The sequence below is a fragment of the Strigops habroptila genome, chromosome 1 (assembly GCF_004027225.2).
Source record: "Strigops habroptila isolate Jane chromosome 1, bStrHab1.2.pri, whole genome shotgun sequence".
Lineage (NCBI taxonomy): Eukaryota > Metazoa > Chordata > Aves > Psittaciformes > Psittacidae > Strigops > Strigops habroptila.
In genome coordinates, this window is record NC_044277.2 from 30,662,995 (window position 1) to 30,690,066 (window position 27,072).

Sequence of the window (27,072 nt, forward strand, 5' to 3'; positions counted from 1 at the left end):
ACTTTTCCAACATGAAAAAGCATTTAGTATTAAAAGGAGCAGATTAAAAGTTAAACAACTAGTTGCTGTGAACTTCTCCTATTCTATTTATCCAAATATCTAGATATATTCACACTATTGCATAAGTTTTATCCAGTCATCAACATCCAGATACATATACACATTACAGTAAACAATAAATCTAGCATATAAATATAAGGAATTTTAAAGCACATAAAAGCACATCAGTGAAAACAGCAAGCATGTATGTGCTGTGAATAAATTTCAGAGCAATAACACTTAGATGTAGATTCACTGTATCATATACATGTGAAGTAAGGCAAAGTATTGCCTGCAGATGCTCAAGTATCTGATTCTGGGGAGTAAAGGCATAGCTACTTCAGAAAAATATTCCTGTACTCTCCTGCTGACATGATTCAATTCCGGCCCACAGGGATTGCCACCTATTCACCTGGAGTTAGGCTATGACTAGCAACACATTTCACATAGGCCACTGATAACTGTCACATGGCAGCAACTTTCAGTCATAACTGACTGAGGTCAGACTGAAACTGGTCACTCAGAGGTTAAAGGTTCTGTATTGTATTACCAGTGGTAGCCATCCAGTCACCACACTATAAATATTTAATATAATTACGGTTTGCTCCTCATAAACTTCATTCACTTGTGGATGTCACTAGTTTCCAATTTCTTGATGACAGAAACTGAAACTTGGCTGAAACTGAACCTAAAAGTCTTCCTTTCCTTGTCTTTAGATTAATTCCAATTGTAATTCACTCTAGTTTGGAAATGCGTATACAGAAGAGTTGCTCCTGTAAAGTGGAAAAAAAGGTCTATTTCACATTCTGGAGAATGTCAAATGTCTTACTTTCTTCTTACAAATTCCCTGAAGTGACACAGTGAATTATAGAGCAAAACTTCTGTGCTGTAAATAAGAACATGGTCCTGGCTGGAGGAGGGAGAATTAAGAAGGTATTTTCATACGTTGGTGATGACAACATATAATTGACTTGTTGCTATGTTTTGTTATGCTACTCAGTGGTTATTCTGTCATCAATGACTTCTTATGAAATTAACTCACTCTCTTTGCATGTGTGTCTTTTTTGAATGCCTTGGGTAAAGGAAAAGTAACTTACACCATGCTGGAAATATTTGACACATATGCTGCCATCACTTTAGAAATATGGTGAAACTAAAAAACAAAAATGTGGGAAATGTGGTGGTTGTTTCACATTATTCAGTGTGATTTTTAGAAAAAAATTTTGCTCTTCACAGGAATAAACTACAAAACCAAATATACATTTAATATTAATAATGAAGATTTTAAGTGTTCACTCTCCAGAATTGTAACTGGTGGGCCTCAGTTCACAGGTGAAGATTCTTTTGAATGAGACTTTATATCAGTGTCCTTAGGTACAGACGTATAATAATCTTACTATTATTATGGAATAACAATGGCCAAAACATGATGTAAGTTGAAAACGAGTTCCTGTTAGATATCTGAGTATACAAATGGCAAAATCAAACATATCGGGAAAATAGGGTGTTAATCAATTTAACGAAATTAAATAATTGCACGTTACAACAAATTAACCCTGGTAAACAAGGACAAAGAGATTACTTACCAGTAGCTGCAATTCTTCAAGTGAAAGAGCATACACATAAATATGTGCTATCACTAGAGAACTGAGAAGTTTTTCGATTGCAGTGCTTGCAGAAGTGAACACTCAAAGCCATGTTCTCTTGTTTGGTATGAAGAAACAAAATATGGAATGCATTTGCCACTGTTTCAGTTTTACTTCAACCACAAAAATAAAACCCTAGAAACACTGGAAGAGTTTGAAGGAGAACTAAAATTGGATTATAGCTACGGTTATGGGCTGTTACGCTTTGTCTGCCATAGCAAAGCAGTCAGATTCATTTTCGATCTTAACCAGAACATCTGATCACAGTGGAAGTAACAGAAATATATACACCAATATGATAATTGAAAAAGGAATATCCTCCCAAAAGAGCCTGTATGATCATGCAAATGGGAGAACAAGAATTGATGCCTTCTCTTCATGGTAGGAAGCAAGCTGATCTAAACAAGGTGGTCATACACACCAAGAACACTGTTCTCCCATTGTTAGTTTGTCAGGCAGATCTCCCATAGTCAGTTTGCTACGGAACTCTATGCCAGTAGAGGCCTTGTAAATGGCTGCTGAATTAGCTGTCATTGATCGTATGTGACAACTTCGGATATGAAATAGGAACACTTTGCCTGAAGTGTAAAAGTGCTGCTCTAGAATCCTGAAATGCAATTTCTGTTCCTCCTGAATCCAAGGCCCACATACATACCACAGAGATGCTCAAATGACCTTGCCATTCCACTACAGACACACTTGACACCATTGCTCTAGAAAGCCACAGTAGGTGGAGGAGTCTTTCTTCTGAATATTAAGCTGATTTCACCACCACAGCTGAGAAAGCCACAGTGTGAAAAACAGCGACCTCCTACTTGGTGAGAAAATGCATTGAGTGCAATCATACTTGGAGACAACCAAAGCAAAGATGAGCACGAGATATTAGGTATATATAAATTATAGGTCCTAAGAGGGCCAGGTGCTATTTTACTGAGGTGGTTAGACAACAAATAAACCAGATTCTGCTAGCAACTAGGCAAGCTCTCATCACTAAGAATCATTCTACATATATCCACAGTTTATGACAGTACAGATTCAAATTTTTAATGTTCACTCAGACAGGGATGTGTCAACAGAACTTATGTTCTCCTTAGAGACTGATAATTCTTTTTGAAAAGAAAGAAATTACTGGGAAAAAATCCTAATCATACATACAAAAAAAAAAAAATAAAATGCAGAAGCTTGAACTGTTAATGATCTTATCAGAAATCAAAACAACATAAAACCAACGCCAAAACCAAACCCAAAACCACAACAAACACAACAAACACAACAAACACAACAAAGCCAGCACTAAAAGACATATTGCACCCTTTTGTTGAGCAAGAGCAAGGAATTAACTCATCCTTTATACATCCTCTAAAAGGGGTACATTTTTGCCCATACTCTGATTGCACAGGCAATGTGTAAGCTCCAGCTACTGGAGGGATCCACACTGTATTATGTAAATATATCTTTCCTACTAATTGGCCCCTCTGATCAGAGGGGAAAACGGGTTAAGGCATCTGGTACTATTTGCATTTGTATTTCTATGAATGCTGTGTTTTCAGTCTGCACTGATCTGTGTGGCTGGACACTTACATATGTATGTACACTGTGTGTTTGTGTGCTTGTGTGCCTATTGCAGATATGTGCTCAGTCTTGCTGTTGGCTGGGCCTGGGAACACCAGCTGCAGCAGCTTCACCTCTATTGAAGTCAACCAGTGTATCCAAATAAAAGTTAAACAAAAAAACCAAACCAAAACAAAACAAAAGAAAACAAAAACAAACAAAAAACAAACCCCCAAAAACACCCGAGGGATTTACAAAACACATGAACTCGGCAATCAGAACAAACTTCAAGGGATTATTAACTGTTGAAGTACATCTGGAGAGAGCTAATTAAACTCTTTATAAAAGAAAGTTATTACTTTTCACAAAAATATAACAATCCAAATCAACACACAACTGAGAAAAATCAACTGCAATCTGCTTATAACTGTAAGAAAAAACCAAACAGTGTGGGATGCCACAATGAGACAATTTCCATTCTGTTCCGTTTCATCCTTTTTCGAGGACTCTGCAATTAGTTACAAAAAGGGAAAGAAAATTAACCTTCTTATATTCCAATTCCAAAGAAGTGTTTCCATGATCTTGGTGTCACAATATTACATCTGCCACTGAGGCAATTTTGTTGCCATTCTGCTGCTAAGTACAAGAAGTGTTAAAGAAAAAATTGTCAAAAAAAGAGGAAAACTTCAGAAATATAGGCTTCATGTTCATCCTAGTTACTAACTTGGTTGTCTGAACCTGAGCCAGACCTCCATCATTCTGTTTTTCCTTCTAAAGCACACTGCCCAAAAAGACTAAATTGAAAAGTCCAGCAGCCAACATAATATTAGAGAGGTATGGGCATTTCTGATACCATTCTTCACATTCATCCATTTTGTCTGCAATACATAATAGCCATGACATTTATGATGAAAGGTTTTAAACGGATATAGGACCAACGATGAAAAAAAGGGAGGAGAAAGACTATATAAAAGCTAGGAATTATAGCTGCAATGTGTTTCTTGATGAGGAGACAGAAAAGCAAAAATATTTATATTCGTATCTTGACCTTGACTGATAATCTGTCAGGTCCATCACATGGAGCAAGTGCAGCTGGTGAAATGCTTTGCAGTCCAAATTCCCTCAACAATCAATTTTTTTGCAAAGGTATGCAATTTTGTCCTGGTAGAGAGATGGGACACTGCTAAGAAATGCATATGGACATAGACCTGTGACCACACTTTTTTAACAATGTCACCTAGCGCTTGTCAATGACCTCTCCGCTCCATTGTAGAGATGTGGTCGTTTTCTCCCCACAAATATGTAGGGGACATTTGTCCTGCATAAAGATCCCTACAGTCACTCTATCTTTGCTCCCCATTTATAAGTAGGGTACGTAAAAGGAATTTAAAAAATAATTATGGACAGAATAGAAGCTTTCCATTTTAAGACAAGAATAGAAAAGTCATTTGACTGACTATATCACAAGTTATTAATTCCTTTACCAGCAAAGTCATATTTCGTAGCCAAATGACAAAGTTCTGCAATACTACAGGAAAATTGTGAATCAGTCTTTAAGATGGAGAAATTAATCCACAACATATGCACCATTCAGTATTCTTACACACAATAATGTATCTTGAATTATGATACATATAGGATATTATACATACATTTCAAACAGCAACTGAATTTACAAAATATTTGAGACTTCTTGCATCACAATTTGAAAGAATTCCTTTCTAGCACTTTCCTCAGCTGCCACTACTCAGACCATACAAAAATTGACCAGAGAAAAGAACATCACGTAGTAAGTGGCAGGATACTGAAATGAAGAACAATCCATAACACTAAATTCTAACTTCTAAAATACACAGTTGATTTAATTGGTATCTGTCCTGGGTTCAGCTATAGCAGTCATTTTTCTCCTTCTTAGTAGCTGGTGCAGTGCTGTGTTTCCCACTTTCAGCCTGGGAACAACGCTGATAACACCGATGTTTTTAGCTGTTGCTAAGTAATGTTTACTCTGACCAAGGACTTTCTCAGTCTCATGCTTTGCCAGGGAGGAGGGGAAGCCGGGAAGAAGCAGAGACAGGACACCTGACCCAAACTAGCCAAAGGGGTATTCCATACCACAGCACGTCATGCCCTGTATATAAACCAGGGGGAGTTACCCGGAAGGCCTAGATTGCTGCTTGTGTCCGGCTGGGTATCGGTGGGCGGGTGGTGAGCAACTGTATGCTCTCCCCTTGTTATTTCCCTTATCATTATTATTATTGGTGGTAGCAGTAGTGCTTTTGTATTATACCTTAGTTACTGGACTGTTCTTATCTCAACCTGTGGGAGTTACATACTTCCGATTTTCCACCCCATCCCTCCAGGAGCGGGGAGAGGAAGAAGCAGAGGAGTGAGCAAGCGGCTGTGTGGTTCCAGTTACCAGCTGAGCTCAAACCACGACAGTATCTCAACCATAATATTTTTACTTTTATCCTGATCTATTGGATTCCTAGCAACGGAAAACAAAGGTTTTGGTGCCATTTACATATTTTGGGTGACCATAATATAAAGCAGTCTTGCCTGACAAATGCAAAACTGTGGGTGCTCCTCACATACTGAAGAGGTTTTATTAATTCCTTAATACATAATATACTTAATACATAATAATGTTAATACAGCAATATATAAAAGGAACTTAAAATAAATGACTGCTATCAGTTCCAAACGAAAACAGAAATAGGACATACTGTGGAAAGTGCTGCCATTCACAGTGGCAGCTGGTACCATGGTTCTGACAAGTCATTCAATTCCTATAAATATGTATCGAGAGCCTCTCGAGAATAAAGAAGTGGCTGCTCCAGATGCTTATTGTGAGTAGGTGTGGATCCCATATTGCAACTTGTTCCAAGTATGTTTAAAAAAACCAAAACAAAACAAAATATAACTAAAATTTTTCACTAGCTATACAGAAGTGTAAGTTTTGAAGTGACATTTATACCAGCTGAAAACTGAAGTTAATGAATTTACACTTTTCACAACTGTCAGGCATGATCTAGGTTATATTGCATACACATTTTATGTAGACAAAACCAGCTCAGGCTGAGAAATTGCTCCGAAGATGTGTGTGCACTCAGGTAATGTGCTTTTCCCTGTTTCCTCAGTGAAGCAGTTACACAGAAGCTGACAACTTTGGATGGTGTAGTCTATGTATACTACATTTACTGAAGACAACTGCCCATCATTTTAATAATCCTAGTCTCTGTAGATTTTATTTATGAAATTTATATTTTCCCTAAATTTCTAGTTTCTTTTGATATTGTTACCTAATTAAAAATTATAAGGTATTTTCACCAGTGTTTAGAACATTTATTCCATTCAGTTGCCAGAGTGCAACAAGTAGGTATTTTCATTTTATTATGAAATAAAACAAAATTAGTACCTTGCAGTGAAGCCTTTATGCCTTAACCAAATGCATCATGGGTAGCAGTAGTGAATACTATTACTCATTACTCAGATAATCTGCCACTAGTTTATCGTGATATGCTGGAGGTCTTGAGAGGTGAGATTGTCAAAGATTGTAAACAGCACTGTACACAATTTTGGTGATACATTATGAGTCCATTAATTACAGCAAAGGCATTACCAACTCATTTCACAGAGGGAAAGGAATCCATACCAATTCTATTCTATAAAATAGTCCCAGCCTGATGGTTTTAATTATATTATTAATTTTATTTATTTTGGTATAAATTACCACTGGATCTAAACACTCTGTAATAGAAGTCTGTTCCTCAAACTGGTAACTTTGCACATCTATTTTTAAAAAAATTTTTAATTTAAACAGGGAGAAACATGCCATTCTCACATACTGCCATATTTCCTATGCTTCAAAAGTAAAAAAAGTCTACACCCAAGTCTATTAGTTTTACTAGTATAAACACGAGCTACAAAATGGCATATCTTCTTATATAATAATTCTAAGTGTTAGGTAAAAAAAGCCATGACATTTTTACAGTGAACTAATCAAGAAAAAAAAGTGCTGGTTTTACTTCAAGTTTTTTCCCCACCGTACATAAATATACTTCAGTGTAATTAAAGTATTTTCCACAAATAAATATAATCAAAATTTATTTAGGCTTCCTACACAGTATCATTTTTAAAAAACTTTGCATGTTGCTTTTGACAGTTTTGTTATGAGATCTTTGTCACTCCCATTTTATGGCTGACCTGTACTGAAGTTTTGACATACTTTCTTTTCAAATTCTGTGAAATCAGATTTTAGAGTGGCAAAGGCAATATGCCAGCAAGATTCTTCCGCTGTAGGCACAATCTGATTGTCCACTGAAGGCTCCCTGGGCTTCTGAATCATTGTCTTCTGGTCTTCCAGCTATGTATTTAAATAAACAGAAAAGACAGAGATAAGAATAAGCTGTGATCTAAATGCGCTACAAAGAAGTTAACCTTTCTGTCATTCTATAGTGTTCCTTACTGCTTAACACATATTTACTTCTACCAAGGTATCTTACTGTTCCATTAACTTACACGCACCAGAGAAATCTTTCTGTAGTGAAGTTTTAAATAAATCTTTAACAAACATTTCTTGATATATTACAAAAATCTAAGTTGGTCAGACTTATTATCTCATCATTACTATTACAGTATTACTATTTGTAGCATGTCAAAAAAACGTTGCCAAAATATGTTTGCCCATCGTCTACCACATTTTGATTTTCCATCACTGAAAGACAGACTTTCTAGAATATGTTTTCTTAGCAGGTAAAGATTTTGGATTTTCTTTGAGAATATTTTTCATTTTACGATTTCCAACTTCTATATCTTCATATTTGCTTTTTCAAGTCCCTTTCTACTGTGCAACAAAAGAAACTATTTTATGTGGCAATCTCCAGTCTGCAAAGGTCATTTATTATGAAGCTTACCATATACGCCTAATTTTATATTGCATAATAAATCTCCAGCTACCCCTACATGTGACAACTCTGAAGGTTCAATCAGAGGTTGGATGTATCAATGTTTAATGTATATCTTAATAAAAAATTAGCACAAGCCTTCAATGAAAATAAATGTGCTTGGTTTATGTGGTCTGCTTCACAGGACTATTAAAATGATTTCTATTGCAGTGTTAGTATTCATATAGGCATAATAACAGTGTTAACTATTAGGTTTAACATAGCAAAATAGGCACTGAAACATGTTTGCCCTCACAAGGAAAATGTGCTTACTCAAACACTGGCAAGCTACAACGAACAACAAAATTCATTACAAAGAAGAAAGAAATGTCTATCTACATAAAACAATCACTCACTGTAACATAGCTCAGAAAAAAATGACTTTTTTTCCTATATTATTGTAAAAAGTATGTGTTCAGCATGTTTTAAATATGACAGTGACCCAAAAAAGACAATTATATTCCATAAATGTTGGATTTGACAAATTACTAAACCTTTGCTGAATACACCAATGTGTTTCATTTTCTTGTAACAGATTCTGTTGTAAGGATCTCTGATTTAATAGTCAACATTCTATTTTCAAAATAAATGGAATCAGAAAGAAAGAAAAAGTAATTTTGGACTTCTTAGTACATCTTTATTTTTTGTAGGTCAGTACGCTATTCAACATACATTACTTAAGAAAGTATTTACAGCCAAACATTTTAAAAGCACTCAGCTGCTTCCATTTTGATTGAAAATATTTCTGCTCTTATTTGGGTACTTAAAAATGGATTTATATTATTGTAAGTATTTTAACTGAATCTACTATGCAAAGTATTTACAAATTAACTTTCTTCCTACGTACCTAAATGCAAGATAGTATTTTGAAGAAGAGATGACTTACATTCAGCTATTTGAGACAATAAAATTTCTCACTCATACTGCAGTAAATTTACTGCAAATTCCACCAGTCTGACAGATTCCATCAGTCCATTTTGTTGAAAAGACAGGTCATATTTGCAGCACCAAGTATTTCAAGAATCACCAAAGATAAGCAAAAGCGACAAAGTATGCAACGAACAAAAAAGATGTGTATTTTAGTTGTGAAATAAAATTCTAGAGACAACCAGTCCATAAATGATGTATGTAAACGTGTCCAGGTAACATTATGATTAAATTCACTAAACGAAAAAATCAACAAAATATTTTAAAGTTTCTCTTTGCCATCAGCCTGATTAACCAAGACTCTATTATTTGCTGATCTTTTATGAACTCCGGTAATTATTCCTTGATTTAGCATTAATGCAAAAAACCCAACTTATTATTTTTTGCAATAATTTGTTTGCTATTTGGAATGTTAATTTTGCTCTCACTTTCGGAGAATGAGTAGTGCCTGTTTAGAAACTCTAAGAGGTTATCGGGGGCAGAACATGCACTGCAGACTGGTTATAGCTACAATTGTATTTGACTCAGGAGTCTGTCATGGGAAGATGCTGACATCCTGAGTGATCTAGCATAGCATCTAAATACTACTTAGCCACTAGCTTCAAAGGGGTAATTTATCTTCAAAAATAATTGATGCAAAATCTTAAGCATTAAGCAGTATTTTTCATAATCAATCTCTATGTAGCTAACATACACTTGAGAACCTAGTTTTGTGTATCCAAGGTTAAGAAGTGCTGATGCTTTTCAAATTTACATCTTCTGAAAACAAGTTCTGGCAAAACCTTACATTATAGTTATCATTAACGAACACATTTCTGAAACTTCATCTTTAAACAGTACTACATTTTGTGGATTAAAAGTTATATTTCTCAACTTCACATTGTTCAAACTAAGTAAGAATGCATTGCTTCAAAATAATTTTCCCATGAAAAGAGTTTATTCTCACTGGAGTTGTCTAACAACGGCTAATATTACAGGTTTGATTGTTTTTTTTCTCTAAGATATTAAGCACACTAAAAAGCACAACTGAGCAAAAAGGAGTTTGTGAGTACCATGACCATTTCTAAGAAATAGTTTAAAACTCTTGTAAATGGCATGGCAATTTGCAACATTTTGCAACAGGCTTTACTGGAAAATTTATGTTAACTTTTTCTAAATAAGCATTCAAAAACCTCTTTAAAATCTAAACCACAAATACTGACTTCTGAAGTCAGTCCCATCTTCTCTCTCCTCCCTATCTGACCAGGGCTAAAGTTCAACATACACACGTAACACAGGAGTGTCCCACAGCTAGGCCCTAGGTCCTCGTCTCAGCCTCTAGACTCTCAGCTCTCTGACTTATGTTCCCACTCTGGAGGCTGGAACTCGGGCCGCTCTTGCTACCCATCACCTAGTCTGACTTAAGTTTGACATGCACACACACATGTTAGAGGGTCTCCAGCATCGGGCCTTAGACACTCAGTTTAAGCGTGGTTCCCAGACCCTGGTCTATCCACTTGGCAGCCCAACCCATGGGTCCCTCAGACTAGGGTCTCTCTCTCTCCCTCTGTCTCTAGTTGCGGGCACTCACATGTCTGATGCTACTCATGAGCTAGTGCAGTTTGGATTTTGCTTCAATTCACATGTACAAGCTCAGGATAGAGAGCATGCCCACATAGGTAGGTAGAAACACATAGGAGTTAGAAACAGAACTCAATAAAATGCAGAATACGCTGAGGTGATAAAGCACAGGGTCCAGTCAGAAAAGTCTATATTTGTTTCTTTATTCTTTTTTCTCTTTACTGTCCCCCACTTGTTCCTATCCAGTCTACCTTCATCCCTTCCTTTCCACACTGTCATTCCTTCTCAACACATTCCACCGTAAATCCTACATAATCCCAAAACTCTTTGTTTCCCTGGCATCTCAGAGTAAAACCCACACATTTTTACTGCATGGCACTACAGGGAGAAGATTTTTGTTGAGTTGTCTTGGTGATGTCACATCAAGGACAATAGGCTAATTTTAATTCTCTGGTGGTCTAAGGAGCAGCTGGTTCAGTGTGCTCTATTAGGTTGCAAAGGCTTCTCTACCTTTCACATGGCTCCTTTGAGCCTCACCAGATCCCTGTGTTTCATTTGCTTAGCTTTCAGCCAGACAACCTAACACCTACCTTTCTTTCATAGGGAGCTGTATTCCAAGTTTCCACTACATAGCTGCTAGTTTTCAAAAGAACTTATAAAATTATCTTTGAGATTCATATTTCAGTTTTGAATTTGAAACCACTACAGGATGGATTGAAAGTGTGATCACATGTGTCAAATTTTCTTAGGAAATGAGGAACAAAATATTAGTGATCTTATTTCTCTTTTCCCTTTACTGCTCCACTTTCTTCCTTCCTTCTCATTAACTGATTCATTTCTCCCATTGCTGGTAAATCAAAGGGTAATTACTTTCTATCTAGTCAAGAAATTCCTTTCAACCCCGTATTATTTACATTTATTACCATCAGACTTTGCCCTGCTGTTGGTATTTCCCATGTCTTCTCTCATTCTGTTTGTTACTTCAGTAGTACATACCTACTACAAACTGGATTCTTCACCTTTAATCTCACTGAACAAAAATCTAGAATTGCTGCCTGAATTCGATGCAGTTGCACCCTTGATTTTTGTCAAACTTAAACCTTGAAAATACATTGAAACTAATCAGTCTACTTGCCTTTTTAGGAACAGTATTTCATCCCATCATTCTTAATTTGTTTGCTGTTCCTGCAGAGCTAGAAAACAGATTCTGTTTTTCTTCTCCCATTTTCCCCTACTGAAAATAGATCATGGCTTGTTGCTACCTAGTGCTGGTGGTATAAAAGGCAAGCTACCCTTGCCAGGCTCTTTATTCTTAAATTGCTAAATGCCTAGAGTATTTTCTGGGGAAATATATATCAAAACAGATTATTCAGGAGAAAGAATTCTAAAACAAGGAACAGTGTCTTGCACAATGAAGAGATTTGAATCTTTTGTGAGGCAAATGGTGAATTTGCTATCCTGAGTGCCCAAAATAATTGGATCTTAACAACATTATGTATCATCAGGACAAGTGAAAGAGAAAGTATGGTCTGCAAAGTTTTAAGATCCTTGACATCTTGTGCAATAGACTTCCCTTAGCTAAACTGACAAGCTGCCACAGATGTTCACCTATTTCAGTTATCTGCTTGCTTTTTTATAATCTATACTGAAAAAAAACAGATTATATTTGCAATGTCTTTAATCACATTTAAAACAAACACTGTTAAAAATACAGGCAAATGGTATTTTCATGGGGTTTGGAATATCTCATCTTCATTCCATTTTGTAAAATTTTTGAACAGTGTTAAATATGAGATCCAAACTCAAGTCACATGCAGATTGCTTTAAATTTAGTATGAAGAACTGAATATGACAAATAACTATCCTGGAACTCAGCTAATTAAAATAAGGCAAAAAGATTGTTGTTTTTTTCCTAATGTACCATTTGTATTGTCTAACTATTAACATTAAAAATGTTTTTACAATCACTGTGTTCACAGTTACTCTGATTTCCATTATAGACCTTATAATTACATACTATTATTTTTTAAACGTTTTGGTTATTGCTATTAGGAAAAGTTAATAGACTATTATTGAGGTACTATAAATATAAATATTACTGATACCTTAAAATCAAAGTGGGTGTGAATAGTTCAGGGAAAAACACCTCAAATCTAAGGAGAGAGAAAAAAAAGTGTGAAAAAGAAAGCTGTGCCATTGACCTTTTAAGTTTGAAAGAACTTAAAAATAATCAAAATCTCACCACTGGGTCTTTAACAGCCCTTGACAAACTCTACATTTTTTTCACACAGACCATCACAGTCTTTACCGAAGTTTTGAAGTATTAATTTTTACTGTTCATAAAAGAGTAGAGAACTTATCAAACTGTAGTTTGAAAAAAAAACACTCAGAAGATGGCAGGTCATTGTAACAAATTGGAAAATGTTATCAAATAACTCCAAACAAAGAGATGATGCAATCATCACCAAAAAAAAAAGAAAAAATACAATGTTGGCATATCTTACTGAAAACATTAAAAATTAAGGACATTTATGATAAATACATGCTCTCATTTGTTATGCAATTAATTTTGTCAAAAGCACTACCTAGAATTGTAGGAAAGTCGAGGTCAGGAAGGACCTTGAGCAATCATCTCTTCAAAATTCCTGCTGAAAACACGTCCCTAGATTTCTCCAATTCCTTTTCCAAAAGGACTTACATACTGTGATAACTTCCCAGAAGAACTCACTGTTCCCACTCAACGCTCTCCCAACCCTTCCTTCCCATCCATTACTTTCAAAACCCTTAGGTTTGAAAGTTATAATATGCTACACAGAAGAAAAATAGATGTTAGTTTGTGTTTCCTTAGTTTTATGATTCTAGAGTTCTCTGTGTCACTTGTGTTTCTATGACATTATTGTGCTTCTCTCTTCCATCAAGCTGACTGCTGTAAATTCAGGAAATTTTGAGAAGAGTGTCAATATACTGTATGAAAACTGATTTTAGAATATAATTTCAACAAAATAGAATCCAAATCAAACACAAAAAGATGGCACGGTATGGTACAGTACAGTATGGATAGTCTCTCGACCCATATGGGGTTAAAATGTCTTTAAAAAGAGACTTTATTATTACTTTTCTTATTTTAAAGTTTAAACAACTTTTCTCTCTCCCCTTCAGGTTTTTAGTAGCCCTTAATACCAATCTGATTGATCTTGATAGATCTCAATTCAAAGAAAATTAGTGCAAGTCAATTTTTTAGCAGATTTTTATTCATAGAAAAATCCATTTTGGACATATCTGCAGTGATTCATAAACTGAATTAAAATAAAGCGACTGGTTTCAGCAATAGTGAAAAGGTTCGGAAACTTGATAACTATTTATTTTGATATAAATTTTCAGGACAGATTTCAGGAAAGAAGTCTTTTATTCAGTCAGATGCAAAGGAGGGATGATACTTTTCCTTTTTTTATTCGATACACAGTCTTGGTTGCAAACCTTCACTTATTTCAGATGAGGTATTGTAAAGCTAGTGTGACGATAAGTAGGAAAACTAACATCTATTTTTCTTTTCCTCTGTGTAGCATATTATAACAAAGGCTGTCTGTGCAGCATGTAAGGTTCTGGCTGCTGCCCACTCTAAGTGGGACATTTGTGAAAAGTGAGGAAAGAGGAAGAACAAATGCAGGAGAGTCAAAGGGACTGCATCTTCTCTCAGAGGACTTGTACATAGTCCAGCAGGAGAACACTGACAATTCTAAAGGTTGCTGAAAGCTTCTGGATTGGAAACCACCTTAGATGAAAAGACCTCCTCTGCAAAGAAACAGTGGGTAGGGTTTCACATGCATTTAGACTTGTTAAAAATTATCCTTTTAATTAATTTGGGGGGGGGGGGAACAACCCCCAAAAAACAACAACTAAAACCATAGTTCTAAACATTAGAATATCTATAATATCTTCTGTGTGTTTATTTTAAAGAAAAGGTAAAGTATTTTCACTTCAAGCCTCTGTTCGAGTCACGTCTCATCTCCTAGCTCCCAACAGCTGCTATAAGCACTACAATGTATGCACAGGATACACATGCCCTTTATTTTATCTGTCTTAAAAATTAACAAAATTGCAAAAGCTTGTAGGGAAAACAAAAGTTTCCTTTCCTGATGTGGTGGGTTTACCCCAGCAAAACCTAGAAAATGTGTGGGTTGCGATTAAGACAGTTTAATAAATGAAGGAAAGGGAAAAAAAGAAATAAAATAAGTCATCACATCAAAGTCATCACTCACCATCACTCTCAAGTAGACTGATGCCCAACTAGTCTCCAAGCAATGGCGAACTTTCCCAAACTCCTCTCTCCCTAGTTTTTATTGATTAGCATAATATTATACAGTATAGAATATCCCCGCGGTCATTTCAGGTCACAGGCTGTGACCTGGCTGTGTCCCCTCCTAACTTCTCGCCTACTCCCAGCATACTGCCTGGGGAGCCTGAATGAGAAACCCAAGAGTGCCTTGACACTGTGGAAACACTGTTCAGCACCAGCTAAAACACTGGTGTCATAGAATCATAGAATAGTTTGGGTTGGAAAGAACCTTAAGATCATCTAGTTCCAACCTCCCTGCCATGAGCAGGGACACCTCGCACTAAACCACGTCGCCCAAGGCTCTGTCCAACCTGGCCTTGAACACCGCCAGAGATGGAGCATTCACAACCTCCCTGGGCAACCCATTCCAGTGCCTCACCACCCTCACTGTAAAGAACTTCCTTACCTCTAATCTAAACTTCCCCTGTTTAAGTTTGAACCCATTACCCCTTGTCCTACCACTACAGTTCCTAAGGAAGAGTTCCTCCCCAGCATCCTTATAGGCCCCCTTCAGATACTGGAAGGCTGCTCTGAGGTCTCCACGCAGCCTTCTCTTCTCCAGGCTGAACAGCCCCAACTCTCTCAGCCTGTCTTCATACGGGAGGTGCTCCAGCCCCCTGATCATCCTCGTGTCCCTCTTCTGGACTCGCTCCAACAGCTCCATGTCCTTTTTATGTTGAGGACACCAGAACTGTACACAGTACTCCAAGTGAGGTCTCACAAGAGCAGAGTAGAGGGGCAGGATCACCTCCTTTGACCTGCTGGTCACGCTTCTTTTGATGCAGCCCAGGATACGGTTGGCTTTCTGGGCTGCAAGCACACACTGCCGGCTCATGTTAAGCTTCTCATTAACCAACACCCCAAGTTCTTTTCTGCAGGGCTGCTCTGAATCTCTTCTCCGCCCAACCTGTAGCAGTGCCTGGGATTGCCCCGACCCAGGTGTAGGACCTTGCACTTGGCTTGGTTAAACTTCATAAGGTTGGCATCGGCCCACCTCACAAGCGTGTCAAGGTCCCTCTGGATAGCATCCCTTCCCTCCAGTGTATCAACCGAATCACACAGCTTGGTGTCGTTGGCAAACTTGCTGAGGTCTTATCAATACTGTTTTGGTCTCCAGTATAAAAACCAGCATTGTACAGTCTAATATGAAGACAATTAACTTCATCCCATCCAGACCCAGTACATTCCAGCATTAATTTTTTAATTTTGCAAGGCGACTGAAAGTGTTTTCTTTATATTTTGCTTCAACCATTGGTTAAGATACCTGTATTACCTTCTATCCATCTGATGCTTGTACAGGTATTTTATCTGTAAAGGTACAAGTTACGTGCAACTCAAGTAAATCAACAAAGAATTCTAGTAAAAATTCAGGCAATACTTTTGTCTGGGAAAGACTCAAAATTCATGTACTATACATGCACAGTGCTCAAGCTTTTTTGCAGTATATTAATTTTCTTGTATTTACTCTGCGGAATTCTTTGCAAGATATTTTTTCAGTACATTATACTTACAAACTAAATATTTTGTACTTGATTCTTCTGAATGCTTATAAAAAAGGAATAAAAAAACTTGCAGAAATGTGAGTTTTGTGGGTGTCTGTACACCTTTTACACAGCAACATATAAAACATGAATACTTGCTTCAAAAATTGATAGATCTGTCAACAAACTATCCTGATTTGTACAGGAACATATTAGTACGTTGAAAAATACATATATTACAGAAAGCTTATATTAAAAAATTAATTATTTTTGTCTCCCATAAATTTTAAGTATTATGGAAAAGTTGGGAGGGCAGGGAGGGAGAGACACACATGTATGATGATGAAATTACGAGTAAATTAGCCCAGAATAATCATTAGTTGAGTTATGATTATGAAAAATAATATAACAAAAATGCATAACTGTATAACATTTCTTTATTGTAACAATAATGCCATTACCTACAGTTCCAGAAAATCCTCTGGAACATTTCTTGATATAAATGTTGATAATGTATACCATATTTATAATACAAGATTTTAATAATGATTACAGAAATTTTTCACCAAACTCGTTCTTCGCTCATTATAACTGCAAATAAATCAGTGAAAAGAACTACTTCCAATGATCATACGGAATAAATTAGATATTTTAAAGTAACAGAACTAAAAAAATGAAAAAAATCCTAGCTTTTCCATAATCAAATTAAAAAAAAAAAAAAATCAAAGTTGGGAAACTGTAGATATCCTTTTAAAGCATTCTAAGAAAATGCATAAATTCATCTCTCAGTGAAAGATACTGGGCAGGAATACAGGAAAATTCTGAGTTCTGAGTTAAATAACTATTGGGTACAGAACCTTATATTGTAACTGAATTCTGGATAGATTTAAATGTAGTCTGTAGACTGATATTATTACTTATTTATTATGTAACTGAAGAAAAGCTTCTAGTATTTCTTCAAGAAGTGGTTTTGTATAGCTTTATACCATTGGCGGCTGGATCATAAAACACTTCAGACAATGTGGGTTTTTTTGCCAAACTCATATTTTAGGTCACATGATATATCGTACCCTGTTCAGTGATTTATACTTTTTTCTGAAGAGTAGCGGTTTTATCATTTGCTGTATAAAGTTACTTAGAGCTGCTAAATCACCTTTTAGTAATTAATTGCTGTTTACTTATTTTTCACTCTTTTGTCTTGCAATTTTTTAATTATCTAATTGTGGTTTTCTTGTCTGATAAGTCACACTTCAGTAATACCTCTCATAGGGCTAAATCTTCTCTTCATTATACATGTCGATCAGCCTTTGAATCACTGACTCATTCATGAACTAGCTATGAACACGTCTTTGCAACTGTCACTTCTGTATTCTCCCCTAAAAACCGAAGACATCTGAAGTTCTGGATTTTATCAGAATGCAGTTTCAGTCAAGACAACAATTTACCATTTTCCTTTTATCCTCCAGTTTAAATGCCTGGAAGGCCAAAGAGACTTCGCATCTTTTGGACAATCATCTCAGTTTTATGTTTTCCATTAAGAAAGTTCAAAGGACATGGACATCTCTAGGTAAATATTGTCCAACTTAACAACAGAAAATTATGATTTGCTGTAAGAGAAATCTGCAAGAACACTAACTGTAGTAACGGCTTCATTGAAGGCTGCCAGTATTAGTGATACTGGTAGAGTGGCAACTTGGAACTGCATATTCAGTTCCACCAATTACTTTGCCAAGATAGGACATTTGAAGGATGCATTTCTAAGAGCTGTCCTATGATTCTGCTCATCTAAGATTTCCAGATCCACTTCCAGGTAACTTTCATTACAAAGGAAATGTACTGCTAAGAATAATCCACCATGTGGACATACCTGTGAAGAGGGTGCACTTGAAAGAGGATACTTTTCAGTTATTATAGCTCTTCAATTTTGTTGCTCATTTATGAATTCACTACCCTTATTTCTCTCCCTCCCTTTTTCAAAATCTCTCAGACAATTGCTAAGAACAAAAAGAATTGCTAAGAAAAAAAACTGTGTGCTAGTCTTTAATTTTTATTATTTTATATAGTTTGAAAGATTAGACAGAAACACTGGGTACTCCTAACTCAATGTGCCTGCAATGCAAATTCCCGGAGTGTTGACATATAGATGGACAAGCATTCAAAGGATGCTATTCATGTAAAATCACAACATAAGGTAGCATTCAACAGTCAGTGGAAAAACCTCAACAGTGAAATGCAAATAGAGGGTTTCAATGATGGTGTGAAATTTTGTTCTGCTCTTCACAAAGAAGAGGTATTTCACTTTTTCTCAGCTAGGTTCTTGCTGGACAATTTCAGAGGAATATTTGCAGCAGTAGTATGGGGAACAACCAAGACGAATTAGAGATGTGTGCAAGGCTATGGGAATATGATGTCATTGGTATCACAGAAACATGGTGGGATGGGTCCTATGACTGGAGCGTCGGAATGGAAGGTTACAGGCTGTTTAGAAAAGACAGGCCAGGCAGATGGGAAGGGGGCGTTGCTATCTATGTCAGTGATAGGCTAGAGAGTATGGAACTCTGTCTGGGGATGGGTGATGAGGTAACAGAGTGTTTGTGGGTCAGGATCAAAGGGAAAACAGCAATGGGGGACATTACGGTGGGGATCTGTTACAGGCCTCCTCATCAAGAGGACTCTGTGGATGAAGCGCTCTACAGACAGATAGAAGCAGCCTCACGCTTGCAGGCCCTTGTCCTCATGGGGGACTTCAACCATCCTGACATCTGTTGGAGGGACGGTATGGCCCGGCACAAGCAATCCAGGAGGTTCCTCGATTGTGTGGAAGACAACTTCCTCTTTCAAGCAATAGAGAAGCCGACAAGGAGAGGTGCCATGCTGGACCTTGTGCTCACCAACAGGGAGGGACTGGTTGGAAATGTGACACTCCAGGGCAGCCTTGGCTCTAGTGATCATGAGATGGTTGAGTTTGAGATCCTCAGGACAGTGAGAAGAGCATGCAGCAAGCTCACTGCCCTGGACTTCAAGAAAGCAGACTTTGGCCTCTTCAGGAACCTCCTTAGTAAGGTTTCATGGGATACAGTCCTAGAGGGCAGGGGGGCCCAAGACTGCTGGTCGATATTCAAGGATCACCTGCTACGTGCTCAAGAGTGTTGCATCCCGACTAGAAGAAAGTGCAGCAGGAGGGCCAGGAGACCTCCATGGATGGACAAGGAGCTGCTGAGGAAACTTAGAGGGGAAAAAAAAAGCCTATAGAAGGTGGAAGCGAGGACAGGCGGCCTGGGAAGAATATAGGAGCATTGCCCGAGAAGCTAGGGACCAGGTTAGGAAAGCTAAGGCCCAGCTAGAATTAGGTTTGGCAAGGGATGTAAAAGATAACAGGAAAGGATTCTACAGATACTTAGCAAATAAAAGACAGACTAGGGACAATGTGGGCCCTCTCCGGAAGCTATCAGGAGAACTAGCTACCATGGACCGGGAGAAGGCTGAGGTTCTTAATGACTTCTTTGCCTCAGTCTTCACCAGCAAATGCTCTGACCACACAACCCAAGTCTTGGAAAGCAAATGCAGGGACTGTGAAAATGAAGACCTTAGGCCCACTGTAGGAGAGGATCAGGTTCAAGACCATCTTAAGAACCTGAATGTGCACAAGTCCATGGGACCTGACGAAATCCATCCACGGGTCCTGAAAGAGCTGGCAAATGAAGTTGCTAAGCCCACTGTCCATCATATTTGAAAAATCCTGGCAGTCAGGTGAAGTTCCCGATGACTGGAAGAAGGGTAATATAACCCCCATTTTCAAGAAGGGGAAGATGGAAGACCCAGGGAACTACAGACCAGTCAGTCTCACCTCTGTGCCTGGCAAAATCTTGGAACAGTTTCTCCTGGAAAACATGCTAAGGCACATGAAAAACAACGAGGTGGTTGGTGACAGCCAACATGGCTTCACTAAGGGGAAATCCTGCCTGACCAATTTGGTGGCCTTCTATGATGGAGCCACGGAACTGATGGACAGGGGCAGAGCAGTTGACGTCATCTACCTGGACTTGTGCAAAGCGTTTGACACTGTCCTGCATGACATCCTTGTCTCTAAATTGGAGAGACATTGATTTGATAGATGGACCACTCGGTGGATAAAAAACTGGCTCGATGGCTGCACGCAAAGAGTTGTGGTAAATGACTCGATGTCCAGTTGGAAACCTGTAACGAGTGGTGTCCCTCAGGGATCGGTGTTGGGACCGGTCCTGTTCAACATCTTTGTCGGCGACATGGACAGTGGAATTGAGCACGCCCTCAGCAAATTTGCCAACGACACCAAGCTGTGTGATTCGGTTGATACACTGGAGGGAAGGGATGCCATCCAGAGGGACCTTGACACGCTTGTGAGGTGGGCCGATGCCAACCTTATGAAGTTTAACCAAGCCAAGTGCAAGGTCCTACACCTGGGTCGGGGCAATCCCAGGCACTGCTACAGGTTGGGCGGAGAAGAGATTCAGAGCAGCCCTGCAGAAAAGGACTTGGGGGTGTTGGTTGACAAGAAGCTTAACATGAGCCGGCAGTGTGTGCTTGCAGCCCAGAAAGCCAACCGTATCCTGGGCTGCATCAAAAGAAGCGTGACCAGCAGGTCAAAGGAGGTGATCCTGCCCCTCTGCTCTTGTGAGACCTCACTTGGAGTACTGCGTACAGTTCTGGTGTCCTCAACATAAAAAGGACATGGAGCTGTTGGAGCGAGTCCAGAGGAGGGACACGAGGATGATAAGAGGACTGGAGCACCTCCCGTATGAAGACAGGCTGAGAAAGTTGAGGCTGTTCAGCCTGGAGAAGAGAAGGCTGCGTGGACACCTCAGAGCAGCCTTCCAGTATCTGAAGGGGGTCTATAAGGATGCTGGGGAAGGATTCTTCCTTAGGGACTGTAGTGGTAGGACAAGGGGTAATGGGTTCAAACTTAAACAGGGGAAGTTTAGATTAGATATAAGGAAGAAGTTCTTTACAGTGAGGGTGGTGAAGCACTGGAATAGGTTGCCCAGGGAGATTGTGGATGCTCCATCTCTGGCGGTGTTCAAGGCCAGGTTGGACAGAGCCTTGGACCACGTGGTTTAGTGCGAGGTGTCCCTGCCCATGGCAGGGGGGTTGGAACTAGATGATGTTAAGGTCCTTTCCAACCCTTACTATTCTATGATTCTATGATTCTATATCTGAGGGCAAACCTCACAGGCCAACTGTTGACTTCTCTGGGAAGAAATCATACACACCTATAAGGGCTGAGGTCCAACTATATCTACATTATCTCATTAAAAAAAAAATGCTTGGGAAATGTATTAGATAAAAAATAACAATGTAAAGAAAACAGCCATAGAGAAATACAGAATTTGTTGTTTAGAAGCCCATAAACCGATGCCTTAGGAATCTCATAGATGAAGCAACTGCTCCAAAGGGAGGTTAGGAAGAAGGTCATAAAGCCCTGGGTGTGTTGACAATACTTCATGGCAAAGTCAAACTCTGGGCTGAAGAGTAGCTATCCAAAGTTGCAGAGAAGAATTTTCTGAAAGAGAGAAATACGGTGATAAAAGGGCATGATGGCAACACATCCATCTGTGGGGAGAAAGCAAGATATAAGGATAGACAACTGGAGAGTATTAATGTAAAAGGCATAGTTTCCTTTGTCATACTTTCCAGTGAAATTTTTTCTTTTTCATATTTCCTTATCTCTTGCCTAACTGGCAGAAACTTTCAGAAACAGACTACAGCTGTTGTAACCTACAAAGTTGAGTTTCTTTAGTACACCTCTTCAAGAAATTTATCATCCAAGAACTACAACTTAGAGTGCAGGATGATAGAGCTCTAAGAGTTTTGTCAGAATGAGGGAATGATATGTTTCTCATTCAGTATGAATGCCTACATACACAACTGCTTGGATGTTGACATATCCTTCAAGAACAACTACAGAATTCTGATGACCTTAGCTTACATGTCAAAACTGTGCTAGAAAAGGGATTTTAGCAGCAGTCCTCCATTTCTGTCAGGCATGCAAATATCTAGGCAGAAATAATTTTGTATCATTCTCTGAAAAATATATACTACATATGTTATACAGATAGAAACTTGTTAGTCATTTAAGATGACTTACAGTCAGACTTATTCTCAGTTTATGAAAATAATATTACAAATTCCATTTCATCTTCTCTCAGCCTAAATTGCAAAGGCAGTGATCAAAAGTCAATCAGGATCAAGAAATACTACATCCATGCCAGTAAATTAAATATGTCAGGATCTACTCTTTGTCACTGAGACCAGTGATCATGGATCAGGCAGAATCCATGATAGTAAACATGTAGACTGCCTACTGGAAATGAGCTTATGCCTATACAAATTCCTGAACTATTCCTGAGCATTATTTGGGGGAGCATAGGTAGCATTGAGAACCCCTACAACCAGTACACCCTACTATTGTTACATTTACAAATAAAGGTGCAGCCTCTTATGCTGGACCAATACAAAAAAAAAAAAAAAAACCAAACCAAAAAAACCCCCAACAACTCACAAGAGTAGGCATGATTCCTGACCTAATTAATCTGTAATCCAATTTGAAGTTAATCATAAGTGAATGTGATAAATAGGAAGAAGAGAGAACTGAACACTGTAATTAAAATATGACATCATGAATATGCAAGCTGTAAAACTTGATAGTCACACACTGTACAAAGGTCCGGATTCTTGTCAGAGAGGCAAGGAGAGGAAAGGGTCATTCTTCAGCTTTCTTCTACCAATGCAAAATTTAGCAATCTCTGTCTGGTCAATTTATTTAAAGATCACCATGAGGTCAACTAACGGGAACAAGTTTAAGAAAAAGATGAATCCAATAAGAACACAACATGCATCTGGACTGCAATGGAAGAAAGTATAAAGACAGCCAATAAAGGAGCAGACAAATAAATTGCTATCTCACTCTCATACCACTGCGAAAAAAAGTCAGAATTTGAATTTCATGACATAGAAAGTGACATAAAAAATGACATGTCAGAAATGAGAAAAAAACCATGAAGGTTAAGGAAAAAAAAATAATTTCATGAGACACAAAATGAGAATAATAAGAAGTGGCATGGTCCAAGTGATGGAACAGGAAAATTATCTTACTACTTTAGTTGGAAATGTTTTCTCAGTGAGATTATGGTAGTAAAGGAGAAAAGAGATGACAGTCATGAGCATTTGAAGAGATTTTTCAGGTAACTGGGAAAAGAAGTTAAGGAAGTAAACAGTGTGGTTAACTTAAGGCTGTGAGTGGGTGGGTGAGAGTTTTTGATGCCAGAGAAAACAAACAAGATGGGTGAGGTGAATGAACTGCTTCAAATCAATGAAAAGAGAAACGGGACAGAAAAAATAGCATAGCAGAAAAGTAATTTCTGACCATCCTGTATATTAAGAATCCACAGAGTAAGACCTCCTACAGAAACAGATCTAAGTGTCAGAAATGAGGCTTAAAAAAATGAGTCAGATAATTAGAAATGGCAATGAGAAATAGGAGAGAGAAAAACAGGCAAAGGCCTGAGCAAATGTTAACAGGGGGTGGATAAAGACAGAGATGAGCTAAGAGGGGAAGATCTGAGATACAAGAAGTGAATATAAATTAACTGATGGAGAATGCAGGTAAAACACTGAGAGACAAACAGGTGTTAGGCAAGTGGTAGAACTCGTAAGCCATTTACCAGCAACACGATAAATGAATCTGTAAACAAGTCTAGAAAACAATTATGGAAATTATCATATAGCAGAATAAAAAGTTGCAGGCATTAATGGCAACAAAGGGGACAAAACAGAGACTTGGCTTGGTCAGTCAGTGATAGTCAAAGCTGAACAGCAGCTGAGCACCAGATGTTAGGGCTGCCACTGTACTCTAACTGTCATGAAGTCAAGGACTTACATCAGTTTACCACAATGAGTTTTGTGTTTCATGTATGACCAGTATAATACCAAAGGCTTATGGACCACATTTGAAGGAAAATAAGTGCTGCATATGTAGACAATGTAGTCATCTTCAATATAGACTGGGAAAACCTCAGGAAATATTTTTATAAGGTGATCACTGAACTACAAAGGGCAGGTTTAAGCATAAATCCTCAGACAAATGTTATGGCATAAAGTAACTGAATATCGTGGGCATGCATCAAGATGAAAAACTCAAATCAAAGAATTCTTACCATACCAAAAGCTGAAAATTAATTAAAAAAAATACAGTTACAGATTATAGTCTACGTACACACAATCTTTTACAAGCTTAAAGAGAACTACACGAATAAAGAAGACATCAACCTAGTACTGGTGGATGATAACACTGTACATAACCTTCCATTTAGTGTACCACTTTTGAAAAAATGCAGATTTTACATTAACTTTGGTCATAGAAATGTATCTTGGATGACTGGAATCTGTAAAGCAGGTACAGTACACCCAAAAATTCATACTTCAGAATGAACTAAAGAAAACTGTGTTCAGGGACTCAAACATGAGTAGTTAGGGTCTTTTTTTGCTAAGCATATATGATGTTTTACTTTCCTTTGTATATTAATAAACAATCTTACCTGTAGAATGTTCTATTTAAGTTTGAAATAAATTCCTTTTAAAATAGAAACATTACAGAAGATTCATTAGCCTGATGTAACAGTTCTACTATTACTGTTACTATTATGTGAACTTCTTTAAGTTTATTACTTTTCTCAAAATTTGACATAGTATTACTAATTAACAGCTGTATATTTTTCCTATTCCTGGTTTCTAACAGCGTGATTTTATTCTAAGCATGTCTACAGTGGAGGTCAGTTTGTAACTAAATAGCAATTGACTCTAGTTCTGCATAACAAAAATCCCTACATTAGACAAATTCACATTTTCCTTTGAACAAAATCTGTAAACATATTACTAAGATTATTTAAGAATACACTTAGTAAATTGCTATCAGGTAATGTATGTAAGACTGCAAAAACATTTTCAAATGGAGCTTAACTAAAATCACAGCCAATGTACTTCATTTTGAAAGAAAATATCTCAGTTTATAATACAATGATCAAATTTATTGGAGATTTTCCTTGCATTTCTTTAAAGTATTCTTTTAAACAAATAATTTTATTAGATAATTTCTAAAACTATTATGACTAGAATTAGGACATGACTAAAATTTTGGAAATGATTAATGAACACTTCTAATAAGTCATAACAGCAGTTTCATAGACAAATATTGTACAGATGTTAATCAGCCAAGAGGCAAAAATTATAGATTTAGATGAATACATAATTTTCACTGGATCATTTTCCAAATAATTCAAGAGTATACAAACAGAACATTTTCAAATAACTAATTTAAAAACGAGCTACAAAACATAAAAGTAAACTCCTTTTCTAAGTAGTTTCAGTCAATAGTAGAACTAATTGAAAACCTATAAATTTAGTACAGTGCAGCATGTAGTCTCTATCTTGCTCTGCCTATACATCAATAGGTCATTCTCAGTTAATTAAGTGAAGGCATAATCAGCTTAATTTATGTAGTTTAGGGCAGTTAATGATATCTTAGTACAGTACCTGAATATTTGGCCTGCCCATGTAACTAACTGGATATTCCCAGTTCATTTTGTAGCTGTTCAGCTTCAGCTCTCCATTTTTTATCTCCAATTCCATTTTGCACAGCTCAGTCTAGAGCCACTAAATCTAACTTCTTGAGGCTAGAGCTTAAATAAAATCAGAAAAAATTAACAGGTTAACAAAGCAATATGGTTGGATTGTAGTCTGTGACAATATTTTATGCAGAAAAATCATAAAAAACGGTGATAGTTCCAAATTAACTACTTGTATCATTTAAGTATGCAATATTTTTAAATAGTGTAGTAACAACATGCAAAGGAATAATAGACAAAGAGATACAACTGAAAAGCATATTGTTTTCCCCATAACATAGTTAGAAAATGGCCATAAAAAGCTAGAATTTTACAGAATTTACAATATACAGTGTGGTACCTCAATAAGAAGATCATCCTTATTCTGTCACAGAGAAAGTGTTTCCTTCTGCTGTCTCTGTAGCTCATCTTCTCTTTTCTGAAGCTGCAAGTTTACACACAAAGACAAACCACAATGTCAACCAATTGGACCTCACTTAAGGAACCAAGGAGATCGATTTGTAAAGCAAAGGATGAACAGGACCCCATTTCTGAAGTACGTTGCTCAAACTGCTCTTTCATTAAAAGATACTCTCTCTTATTGATTTTGGCTTAAATAATGAGAAAGCTTATCCAAAAATCTTTAGCATTTGGGCTCAAGTTAAGGAAATCAATAGAGTCATTTCCCATTTGAACTGCATATGTGAGTTTTACGTACGAGAGACAAGACAAAGCCCAAATCGGATAAATCGATAACAATGTCAATAGAACATGAAGCTGACAAATGACATTTTTAAGCAATTAAAGAGAGCTGTAAACATACAGAAGCTAATCAATTACAGTGTTCTACTATTAAGAGTTTTTAATTTATTCAAATATTATTAGGAATCCCAGGGAATGGAGATAATGAAACATGTTTCTTGCTACTGTTTAGGGATTATGACCGTAAAG

At 37.3% G+C, this 27,072-nt stretch overlaps 1 long non-coding RNA gene across 2 annotated transcripts in view; it reads right to left on the minus strand.

Moving 5' to 3' along the window:
* Window positions 1–27,072, minus strand: part of LOC115607841 — a 36,717-nt gene that overhangs the window by 4,347 nt on the left and 5,298 nt on the right. The window contains exons 2-5 of one of the 2 annotated variants that reach the window (XR_003991361.1): window positions 26,483–26,566; window positions 26,051–26,196; window positions 12,772–12,819; window positions 7,462–7,599 (exon numbers count right to left, since the gene is read on the minus strand). This is a non-coding gene — a long non-coding RNA (uncharacterized LOC115607841). Of the gene's footprint in view, window positions 1–7,439; window positions 7,600–12,771; window positions 12,820–26,050; window positions 26,197–26,482; window positions 26,567–27,072 lie in introns of both variants that reach the window. The other variant, XR_003991360.1, reaches the window with a different exon arrangement.